We start from the raw sequence: 12,412 nt of genomic DNA, 5'->3' as shown, positions 1-12,412 counted from the left end.
CAACTTTCCTAGTGCTGCGACCCTTTAATACGGTTCCTCATGTTGTGCTGACCCCCAACCATAAGATTATTTTCATTGCTACGTCATAACTGTAATTTCGCAACTGTTATTAATCGTAATGTAAATATCTGATATGCAGGATGTACGACCCAAAGGGGTCACGTCCCACAGGTTTTGAGCCACTGATCTTACCCAACTCTAATGAGGAGGACACTGGATCTTGAGAATGGAGCCTGCCCAAGGTCATGGAGCCTGGTTGGAAGTTCACCGAAAAGGCAGGCTTCCTTCCTGTCCCTTTGTTCTTTCCATCAGGATGCAAAGCTGCCCTTATTTAGCAAGCCACAGGATAACCTATCAGGAAACTGTAACACACTTTTTTTTTTTTTTTTAATAAGCCTGAGTTCTAGGCCCAAATCTATGAAGTCACCTAACTTATTTAGTCTTCACTTCATTCATTTGTAAAATCAAGGGCTAGACTTATAGCCAAAACAGATTCCTTCCTCCTCCTCCTGAGTCCTCTAAATCTACCCCCCCCCTCCTTGCAAAGAATTTGAATTGTTCGGGTCCCCTCTAGGTTGAAGGTTATGCAGACTAGAGTTACAAAAGACTTCACGGTGTTCCAAGACTTAGGTGGACATACCTTTTAAAAGAGCTGGGTTAGGAAGAAGTTAAGAGTCTGTCTATAGAATTGCAGGCTACAAGGGACAAACAGAAGGCAGAAACTCGTGATGAAAGGATTTACAGAATTGATGCCTTTTTAAAAGTCTTCCCTAACAGCCTGGGGGCATAACCCAGCGACATTGCACTGAAAATATATGAGGCATTGGGTTTGATCCCCAGCTCTGGGGGACAAAGAAACAAACAAAATCTTCCTGGAAAACCTAAGTAAAGGTCACAACAAACCTAGGGGTTCAGCGTTGTGACTGGGACCCAGTAGGACTGAGAGGTGGTACAGTCTGTAAACTGAACCTGAATTCAACCCCAGAACCAATAGCTTTAAAAGGGTGTGATGGAGTACACTTAAAACTCACAGTGCTGGTAAGGTAGAGACAAATGGAGCCTTGGGGCTTCCTGGCCAGACAGCCTACACAGACAGCCCCAGGCCAACAAGACAAAGCAGGTGAAGAGTTACACCTGAAACTGACCTCCAGCACACACATGCGCAAGCACACACAAATAAAAGCAAATCCGACATTGGCTTTAAAATTTATTATTATTATTATTATTTGGTTTGTTTTTCAAGACAGGGTTTCTTTGTGTGAAAGAAAGTCCAGGCTGTCCTGGAACTCACTTTGTAGAACAGGTTGGCTTTGAACTCAAAGACCCATCTGCCTCTGCCTCTGCCTCTCCAGTGCTGGGATCAAAGGTGTGTGCCACCATCACCCTGCTAAAAATAAATCTTAATTAAAAAGAGAGGAAGGTAATTTGGGGTGGATCAATTTTTAAGTTATTGGTAGTTGAAGTAAAACATGACTTTACACTTGGAGTAAAGATACATTGCCAGAGGCATTCTGACTTTCATACAGTTCACACTTCAAAAAGAAAAATGTACAACGTAGCATTCATTAAAAGCTCTGTGGTGCTGCGTGGCTGAGCGTGTTTCTGACAGGGGACAATATCTGTCTTGGCTTGACATCAGTGAAAACCAAACTCTCCAGTTACAATGTACTTATCTGATGACTGCAAGGATCTTCCCCCTCAATCAGCTTCTGGGTCTGTGTGTTGCAAGCCTTGCTTCTCCCACACTCCTCAGTCCTGCCAGTGCCAGCCATAAGGTCCATATCATGTTCTAACCTCTAGCCCTGAAACTCAGTGACAGGATGCCAGGTGAGTCAGTGCAGTGGGCCACAGGAGCTCTCCTAGGAACCTGTTGCTAAACACAAGTAGCCAGCAATGATTCAATGCAAGTGACTAGGGCCTGTGTGGAATTTATCACTAAGCTTAAAATTAAATGTATCCCCAACTCAGCTTCCCAAAGCCAGATGCCCCAAATATCCAGCTATTCTAATACTGCCTGTCAGAGTAGCATATGACCAGGGAAGACTGTAATGAAAAAAATACACCTTAGACACAACACAAACTCACATCGAAGGGCACGGTGCACTCCAGAGACTCAGAAGTTCCAGGTCATCTTCAGATCCATAGCATGTTTGAAGCTAACCTGAACTAAATAGGCCCTGTAACTTTGTCTCCAAAAACAAAACAAACTGGAAAGTTGGGGACAGGTGGTAAAGAAACCCTAAGCTCAAGCATTGTTAATTTCATGGTAAACCTGCCTGTGTTGGTTATTTTTACCAAAGTAATCCAGATTTATTCTAACTAGTGAGCCCAACCAAAAGTGTTTTTGTTTGTTTGTTTTTAAAGGCTGAGACAGAAGAAATGAAATAAAAATGCAGAATGAGGACAAATAAGGGTTAAGGAGATGGCTCATTTGAGTAGGGTAAAGTGTTGTCTGTGTAAGCCTGAGGACCTGAGTTCAAGTCCCCAGAACCCATATTAAAAAGCTAGCACTAGAGCTGGACGATGGTGGCACTCGCCTTTAGTCCCAACTATTAGGAGACAGAGGCAGACAGATCTCGGAGTTTGAGGCCAGCCTGGGCTACAGAGTGAGTTCCAGGTAAGCTAGGATAACACAGAGAAAACCTGTCTTGAACAACAACTACCAAAAAAGCTAGCACTTCAATATGAGCTTATAACCCCGCACTGGGGTGGCAGAGACAGGCGAATCCCAGAGGTTTTACCGGACCAGTTAGTTAGGTTAGCCAAAATAGTAAACCTTTTAGATCTTACATGGTGGAAGGAAATAGAAGACACTCAATATGGATCTCAGGCCCCCATAAGCTTACCAACATGCACACACCATACACGTTCTGGGTGCTACCTGTTCGGGCATGCTCACACACACATCAAAAAGACAATAACTTAGGTGAAATCACCTTGCCACAGTGATTCTGAAATCTTTCTGGGATCAATATTTTTTTTCCTCCTTAATGAGAATCATAAATTGAGTTTACCAGAATTCTCAGCAGCATGAAAGGGAGGAAGGGTATTTTCTTCCAATATTACTCTGTTCCTCAAGAAATCCCTTTGTCCAGTGAACTCCATGGTCCCTGGTTTCATTGCCCTATAAGGTTCTTTCTTGTTCTCTATCACATTTTGTCCCTAGTCCGTTCTCTAGGACCTAGTCACATGGCCATAGAGTGGGAAACATCTTACTGTATGTTCAGAAGGAACATGCAGCCATACTTCTTATTCATGGCATTCATTAGAGTTAGGTTTTTTCCCTTCAGTTTATTCATCTAGTCCACTTTTCTTGAGTGATTATTTAGCCCGTGTTTCAGTCACTAGGCTAAACACTGCAAAGACAGCTTCTAGAACAAGTAAGAAGCACTTGACAAAGCAGCCTCTGCCAGGCCTGGTAGGGCAGGATGCCTTTGATCTCAGCACCCTGGAGACAGAGTCAGGTGGATCTCTGTGAGTTCAAAGCCAGCCTGGTAGTTCCAGGACAGCCAGAGCTACACAGATAAACCCTGTCCTGAAAAGAGAAAGAAGAAAGGAAGGAAGGTAATTAGAACGATTTGGGTAGGGCTGGGAATGTAGCTCAGTTAGAGAGGTAGCACGTGACAGCCACATTTCTGTGACCTAGAGCTGCTGAGAAGACACTGTGACCCAGCGAGCAGGAAGCACTATTGACTGCTGTAATCACATGAGCAGTTACACTTCTCCCGTTTTGCCCACCAGTGCCGACTCCAGCATATTCAGTAGCTGGGCAGCAAATATTTACTGAGTAAAGAATAAACTTGGGAGAGCTGAAAAGCTGTCAACCTGGGCTCATTATTTTACCTCCCAATGCCCAGCTGTGTTAAAGCAACCAGTATCAATGTGTCCACCTTCTATCTCTCCATGGAGATATTGCCAACTACCTAGTCACCATAATGAAGTAAAACATTTAATATGAATCTTTCAAAAGGAGCATGCAGCAAGGTATTGTCATTAAACATGAAACACACACAGGACAGTAACTTGTTACTGAATCCCCCCCCCCTTTTTATTTATTTATTTATTTATTTTGCTTTAGATCTTTTTATTTATTAATTTATTTTTTACATTCCAACCCCGTTCCACCTCCCTCCTGCTCCTCCCACATCCCTCCCCCCACACCCCACTTCCCTTCTGCTTCTTGGAGAGGGTAAGGCCTCCGATAAGAAGTCTACTAAGTCTGTCCCATCATCTCATTGAGGCAGCATCAAGCCTTCCCCACACCCCTGTGTCTAGGCTGGGCATGGTATCTCTCCATATAGAATGGGCTCCACAAAGTCAGTTTGTGCATTAGAGTTAGGTCTTGGACTCACTGCCAGTGGCCTCATGTATTGTCCCTGCCACACCATTGTCACCCAGATTCAGGGAGTCCAGTTCAGTCTTATGAAGGCTCCTGAGTTACTGAATGATTATTTGGACATCTGATCTTTTTCTCTCTCTCTCTCTCTTTTAATTAATTATTTTTTATTATTATTTTATGTGCATTAGTGTTTTGCCTGCATGTATGCCTGTTGTGAGGATGTCAGTCAGATCTTGGAGTTACAAATAGCCTTGAGCTGCCATGTGGGTACTGGGATTTGAACCTAGGTCCTCTGGAAAAGCAGCCAGTGCTCTTTAGCCATCTCTCCGGCTCCCCCTCCCCACCCCCACCCCCTTTTTTTCAACAAGGTGAGTTCACTTACTAAGAAAAGTTTTAGTACAACTTTAAGCACCCACACCAGGGGAGAAAGTGAGATGCATATGAAAAGGACAGCACATACTTCTTGAGAAAACCACCTAGCTTTTCTTAAAAGGGAATTTATAGTTAGATTATTTGCACTTACAGACCTTTAAACATAATTCAAAAATTCATTACACTGTATTTAGAGTGTGCTATGAACACGTGTGTGTGTGTGGGGTGTGTACCTGCATACATGCTATGACACATGTATGGTGGTCAGAGGACAAGTTGCAAGAGTTGGTTCTTCTCCTTCTACTGTGTGGATCCTGGGGATTTACCTCAGGTCACTGGGTTTGGCAGCCAAGTGCCTTTACCAGCTGAAGTATCTTGCTAAAGCCTGTATAATTTAAATCAGCAGAATCAAATATATACTGTTTTTTTTTTTTTTTTTTTTTTTTTTTTTTTATGAGCTCAAGTATTACACATTGTGGTAGTTTGAAAGAAAGTGGCCCCCAAAGGGAGTGGCTCTATTGGGTGGTGTTGCTTTATTGGAATAGGTGTGACTTGTTGGAGGAAGTGTGTCACTGCAGGCACAGGGCTTTGAGGTCTTTTGCTTAAACTTTGCTCACTGTTAAAGTCTCCTTCCCGTTACCTGCAAAAAATGTAGGATGCTCAGCTACTTCTCCAGCACCACATCTGCCTGCACAATGCCATGCTTCCCATCATGATAGTAAACTGAACCTCTGAAACTGTAAGCCTGCCCCAATTAAATGTTTTCTTTAGAAGAGTCGCTGTCTCTCCACAGCAATAGAAATCCCAGCTAACACACACACATTCTATGTAGCTATATCAAATATAAAAATTAGAACTTGTTTCTTTTCTTTTTTTAGACAGGGTCTCAGGTAATACAGGCTAGACTCAGCCCCTCTGTGTAGCTGAGGATGACATTGAACTTCTTATCCCCCTGCTTCTACCTCCCAAATGCAGTGTTAACTCTTGCTGCCAGTCTGGTTCCACAACTACATCAGCCCCAAATGAACACTCAGAGACTTTTATCAATTATAATACTGTCGGCTGATGACTAGGGCTTCTTATTGACTAGCTCTATCTTAATTATTAACCCATAATTATTAATCTAAGTATTTCTACATGGTCTTCTCTTATTGGAGAACATCTCACTTTGAGTCCTGTCTTCCTGGAAATCACATGACAACTCCTCTCTGCCTACATTTCCCAGAATCCTCCTTGTCTCCTAGTCCCACCTATCATTCTGCCTCATTGGCCAAACAGTGTTTTATTAATTAACCAATAAGAGAAACATATTTACAGAATGGCATCTCCAATCAAGGCAGGGATCACAAACGTGTGCCACCCACCATGCCTGGCTAAAATTTGGAAGTTTGACTCTATGCCTAGTTACCTTCCTCTGCGTCAAAGTGAGAACACCATGGGAAGAAGTTCAGAGTGCCTGTGATGACACATGAGACCTGTTGTTAAAGCATTGTCCTCAAAGTTGAAACAAAACCGAAGTCTCCTTGACTGATCTTTGTTTATTCCCTCTGGTTAGACAGCCTTCCAAAGTAACTACGAAAGTTTTGTCTGCTTGTTTTCCTCTCGAATATCCTTCTAAGTGTCAAGAGAAATTAAGTTTTGTAAAAGAATGCAGTGTTTTCAGCCCCGTGAATTTTGTCGTTTGGATGTTATATTAAAACGGAACCCTAGCTGGGTAGTGGTGGTACACGCCCAGCACTCAGGAGGCAAAGAAAGGCAGATATCTGAGTTCGAGGCTAGCCTGGTTTACAGAGTTAGTTCCAAGACAGTCAGAACTATACAAAGAAATCCTGTTTCAAAAAACTGGAAATATAGAAAGAAAGAAAATAAAACTCTATAATTCATAAGCCTATAGTGCACATGAACATAAAAAGGATAGAGAAAACTCCAATTTCTTTTGTTCATCAAAATGAGAATATCTAGAGTATGGAAGAAGGAATTTTTTATGTTTTTAGTTATATGTATATGTGTATCTATGTGTAGGTTTGTGCACATGCAAGTGCATATACCTATAAAGGCCTGAAGAGGGTGTCAGATCCCCGAGAACTGGAGTTACAGGTGATTATGAGTTGCCTGGTATGGGTGCTGGGAACTGAACTTGAGTCCTCTAGAAGAACAGTACATACTCTTAACAACTAAGCCATTTCTCTAAACCTTATCCTTTGTTTTTTATAATATATTTAACAAGGGGCTGGAGAGATGGCTCAATAGTTAAGATGGCCCAATGGCTGCTCTTCCAGAGTTCAATTCCCAGCACCCACATGGCAGCCTACAATTGTCTGTGACTCCAGTTCTAGAGAATCCAACACCCACACCCTCTCACAGGCATATATGAAGGCAAAAATAACAATGCATATAAAGTAAAAAACCAAATAATACACTTAACAAAAGCAGCATATGATCTAGAAAAGACTAAATGGCAAATATTTATTTATTTACTTATTTATTTTAGGTTCTAACCCTCAAAAATACCCAGGGATTGCTGGAGTTGGTGGCCTTACGAATGAAGATATCAACAGTGTTATAAGGTCTTGCTGAGAGCTGGCTCTATCCTGTGGCTCACCAGTCATGCCTCCAGCAGGGATTTGATTGATTCAGGGATCCATGAGTGAATGAATGGACCCTGACGGAGCCTAATTTTGGCAGCTCCAACGGTATCATCTATGAGTAGCTCAGAGAAGGGAACCACCTGGGGCTATGGAACTTTCTCCCAGTGAAGGCAACTTACAAGTTATGCAGTAGAGTGGGGTCTAAACTTGTAGAACCTATAACCAAACGTGTCGGTTAGAGAGCCAACTTTAAAGTTTCTTTTTATGTGCTCGAGCGTCTCCATGTTTAATAGATGTTGGGCAAGCCTTAAAGATAATAGCTAATAATTTTCAGGTATCCATCATACACGTGGAGTTCTCTCCCCGCCCCCACTTAGGGAATTCACAGTGCCTTTGTTACAAAGTTAAAATTCTACAGGGAAATGTTTTCAAACGGCAACATGGAAGGCAGCCAATTATGGGGATTTAATTCTCAAAGTTAATAACACAGGAAGCTCTCTGCTTGCAAATAAAACATTTTTTCAAAGGGTCATTTGTAAGTCAGTTGTCTGAAATTAGGAACAATGCTGTAAATGGTGGTAAGATTGCTCCTTTGTCCCCCCCCCAAACATGTAGCATTCTGATTCTAACCTGCCTGTGCTAAAACCACAGTGATGACAGCCTTACTTAACATCTTGAACCAGACAGGTCTGAAGTTGAATATTGTCCATTGTAAGCATCTGTGGGATGATGTTGCAACCTAAATACAACATGTAATGCCATTTAAACTTTCCAAGTGATGACTTACAGATGCCCTACTAGATGGATCTTATTATCCCAGCTCTTCAGACCCAGAAAAGAAAGCTAAAATAGATGAACTGGAAGGGGGTGGGGGAGACCAAGGTTCAACCCCATATCAGTTTGCATCTGAAGGCTGAGTTCTTTTCAAGACACCAGTTTACCTTTTAGTCTCTCTGGGCTCTTGCAGAAATCTGTGTGAATGCTCAGGTGAGGCTCGGATCCGCAACACACAGTTTGAGAAACAAATAGTGGTGTGATCAAAGAACTGCTTTGTGGAGATTAACCTGTGGGTGGATAAACGGGAGGAGGGAATGGAAGTGTGGAATCCAATTAGGATTGCAGTAGGGATGACAGAGAGCCAGCAAGGGAGAGGTCTTAGTAGGACAGCAGAAATAGCCAGAGGAAGATAGGGTGGAGGAAAGCAATACTCAAAACCCTTGCTGACCTGTGTGATGATTGTCTCTGAAAGAAGGAAGAAGAGTAAAAGAGGGTCCCCAGGTTCCTGGCTGTGGAGAGAACCATGGGGAGTTGGGGACATGAGATAAACCGAGACAAAAATACACAGTAACTAGTTTCCTTTAGCGCAAAGCCCAAGCGAGTCAGAGGGTTATCTTTGGCAGTTGGGACCCAGGCACATGGCCTAAGCCATTTGGATACGATAAGCTAGGTCTTTTAACTTGGAGAGAATGGCACAAAAACTATCATCAGACACCATGCTTAAAAGGGAACTGAGAAATTGAGGTGTCTCAGGGATAATGTTGGAGGGGAGGGTGCACGGGCGACAGCCAATACCAGAGCAGCATCCTCACCCACTTGTGTCTGTAGGTTTTTGTTTGTTTTGCCAGTTTCCTGTGGCAGTTCTTCTAAATTTCCTGCCAATGAGCATACTACCGATACCCTCTCAGTGAATTTATTCTCTGCTTGGGGAAGCCAGAGTGGGTTTCTGTTTTTAGCGGGGAACAGGGAATAGTTCAAACGCTGCCTTTAGTTTTCAACGGATTGTGCTTGGTTCATAACCAGATACCCGAACGGAAGTCTCCAGCGCACGGCTTGAAATGTGGGATTCAGATTTAGGATGGGAGTTGGGTCTAAGTCATAAGAAGTCATTATAAGAAAAAACTCACTAGTCAAGCAAGAGCAGGAGTGAGGAAAGACGCTGGGAATAGGAGGCAAGCGGGTGTGGTGAGAGCTTGCCACCTGGCTTCAGGTTTACTGTTACGCATCTCTTTTATTTTTTAAAAATGACTTATTTATTTTTATGTGCATTGGTGTTTTGCCTGCACGTACATATATATGAGGGTGTAGGGTCCCTTGGAACTGGAGTTACAGACAATTATGAGCTGCTATGCAGGTGCTGGGAATTGAACCCAGGACCTCTGGAAGTGCAGCCAGTGCTCTTAACTGTTGAACCATTTCTCCTGCCCCTTGTTAGGTATCTCAATTCAAAGTCTTTCGAATGTTCACTAGTCTATGGTTTTCATAACACCAAATTATTTATCCAGTTCCTTCCTCCCTCCCTTCTCTTTTCCACCCTTCTGCCTCCCACTCTCTCTTTCTCTTTCTCTTGCTCTCTCTATCTTATGCATATGCACATATGTGTATCTGTATGTTCATGGGTTAAATCCGCACACGGGCATGAAGGCCAGAGGTCAAACTCGGGTGTCTGGCTTTTTCCCTGGGACTCCAGCCCTCATGCATGTGGAGTAAGCACATTCCTCTCTGAGCCATCTCCTCAGCCCACAACCCCACATTTTAAATTCGAGAGACAAACAAGTACAATATCAAACCACTATAGTGAATTTTTATTACAACAACAACAAAAAACACAGAGATTGCCTATGCCCTAAGTAATAACAACCATTAACTTGTTTTGTACGCCTTTAAATCTTTCTCCAAGCTTGTGCATCAAGCTCTTGCCTTTGAAAACAAACCAGAAACGGAAATGCAAGAAGGGATGGATGGTTTCTAGAGCACATAACACTTGGCCTAAGCTAATAAGATTAAACAGGGTTCCACTCTCATGTTATGGCCTTTCATGGATGTAACTGAAGCTCATGAAGCTTGATTAGTGGGTCTATGCAGCCTTTCCCTTTGCTTGCAGGTTGGAGAGGCAATCTTCTAGTGTCCACCATACTTTCATTAGAGCTGTCAGCTGTGACTTCAGGGTTCCTATTTTTTGTCTTGTTTTGGATTTGGTTTTGTTGTTTCTTTTTCTTTTCTCTTTTTCCTTTTCTTTTTCTTTTCAAAACAGGGTTTCTCTGTGAAACCCTGGGTGTCCAAGAACTCACTCTGTAGACCAGGCTGGCCTCGAACTCACAGAGATCTGCCTGCCTCTGCTTCCCGAGTGCTAGGATTAAAGGTGTGTGTGGCAGCACCACCTGGCCGCTTTAGGGTTCTTATGGGTATAATAGGGTGATACATTTTTGCCATTAAGCAGCCTGGAATTCATTTTATTAAAAATCAAGATATAAAATTAATAATTTGACCTGGAGCAGGTCACCCCTTTTAAGGATATTATGTTGTATGTCCATGTAAACACAATATACATGTGCCCTGTCTCTAGTTACACAGAAAGCTTTTCATAATTTCCTCTCCCAGCCTAGAGCCTTGCTTGCTGCATTTAGTGTATTTTATTATGCTGTGAATAGGTCTGTCATAGCTAATGATGTGCACCTTTGAAGTCCTCCTGGTTAGAAGGGGACTTTTCATCCCTCTCTCTCTCTCTCTCTCTCTCTCTCTCTCTCTTTCTCTCTTTTAATTTTGATTTTATTATTTTAAAACTCACATACATGCCCACAGAGCATGGTTGTAAGCTCCTGATGTAGGCACTAGGAATTGATCTTGGGTCCTTTGGAAGAGCTAACTGCCAAGCCATCTCCTCAATGCAAACACTATATTCTTAAGTACCTAAAATAGTTACAACTAAGCAAATGATTGTTTCAAATGAGACATTTCTATAATTTCAACAGTGGTTGATCTGGGAATTGAATGTTATTCTATAGACTGGATATATAGATTATTTTAGGACTGAAAACTTCACTCCACAGCGGTAACATTTTTGAACTTTCTTCGACTGAGAGCAAGAAGGCATTCCTATAGAAGAGTGCCAAGTCCTTCAGAGTCAAAGTTGTAGCAGTCACATCTTCCTGTCAGTGCAAAAAAGTTGCTGATCTCATCTATCCAGACTGCCATACAAAATCAGTCCCTTTATTAAGAAATGTTGGCATAGGTAGTGGCCTTGTCTTCGGTATTTCTTGACTTTACCGAGTGCTGCTCGTCAGCCTCAACCGAGCACCATGCCTTCGATAAAGTTGCAGAGTTCTGGTGGAGATATATTTGAAGTTGATGTAGAAATTGCCAAACAATCTGTGACCATCAAGACCATGCTGGAAGATTTGGGAATGGATGATGAGGGAGATGATGATCCTGTTCCTTTACCAAATGTTAATGCAGCAATTCTAAAAAAAGGTCATTCAGTGGTGCACCCATCACAAGGATGGCCCTCCTCCTCCTGAGGACGATGAGAACAAAGAAAAGCAGACAGATGATATTTCTGTTTGGGATCAAGAATTCCTGAAAGTTGACCAAGGAACACTTTTTGAACTTATTCTGGCTGCAAACTACTTAGACATCAAAGGTTTGCTTGATGTCACATGCAAGACTGTGGCCAATATGATTAAGGGGAAAACTCCTGAGGAGATTCCTAAAACCTTCAATATCAAAAACTACTTCACTGAAGAGGAAGAGGCCCAGGTACGCAAAGAGAACCAGTGGTGTGAAGAGAAGTGAAGTACTGTGCCTGACACTGTAACACTAGAAGGGTTGTTCTAAATGCTAGTTGCACTGCTTTGTTTATAATTGTTAATATTAGAGAACATAGACAAACACAGCCTTGTCCTCACTGCATGTGTACTTCCAGTACAGATCTGACCTATGGCTGAGTTTCTTCTATGAGCAGAAGTTTCTTTTTTCTTTTTCTTTTTTTTTTTTTTTTTCCATTACTCTGAATAAAACTGAACTTTGGGTTCTCTGTGGAAAGTAAAAAAAAAAAAAAAAGAAAGAAAGAAAGAAAGAAATGTTGGCATTAAAAAAAACTGCAGTGGTGGCACACACCTTTAACCCCAGCACTCAGGAGGCAGAGGCAGGAGGATCTCTGTGAGTTTGAGTCCAACCTGGTCTACAGAGTGAGTTCCAGGACAGGCTCCAAAGCTACAGAGAAATCCTGTTTCAAAAAACAAAACAAATAAACAAAAGACTATTTAAAGCATAGAACACAACATTAAAATCTGTGCACAGGTTCCAGCAGCTTTGTTCCTAATTGCCTAGTCTTAGC

General features: G+C 42.2%; 1 pseudogene; it reads left to right on the top strand.

The window, feature by feature from the left end:
* Positions 1–11,313: 11,313 nt before the first annotated feature.
* LOC127214893 (S-phase kinase-associated protein 1-like) lies at positions 11,314–12,111 on the top strand (annotated as a pseudogene).
* Positions 12,112–12,412: the final 301 nt, after the last annotated feature.

Source organism: Phodopus roborovskii, unplaced genomic scaffold (genome assembly GCF_943737965.1).
Source record: "Phodopus roborovskii unplaced genomic scaffold, PHOROB, whole genome shotgun sequence".
Taxonomy (NCBI): Eukaryota; Metazoa; Chordata; class Mammalia; order Rodentia; family Cricetidae; genus Phodopus; species Phodopus roborovskii.
The sequence above is the reverse complement of the archived record's forward strand: the minus strand, read 5'-3'. Positions and strand labels throughout refer to the sequence as shown.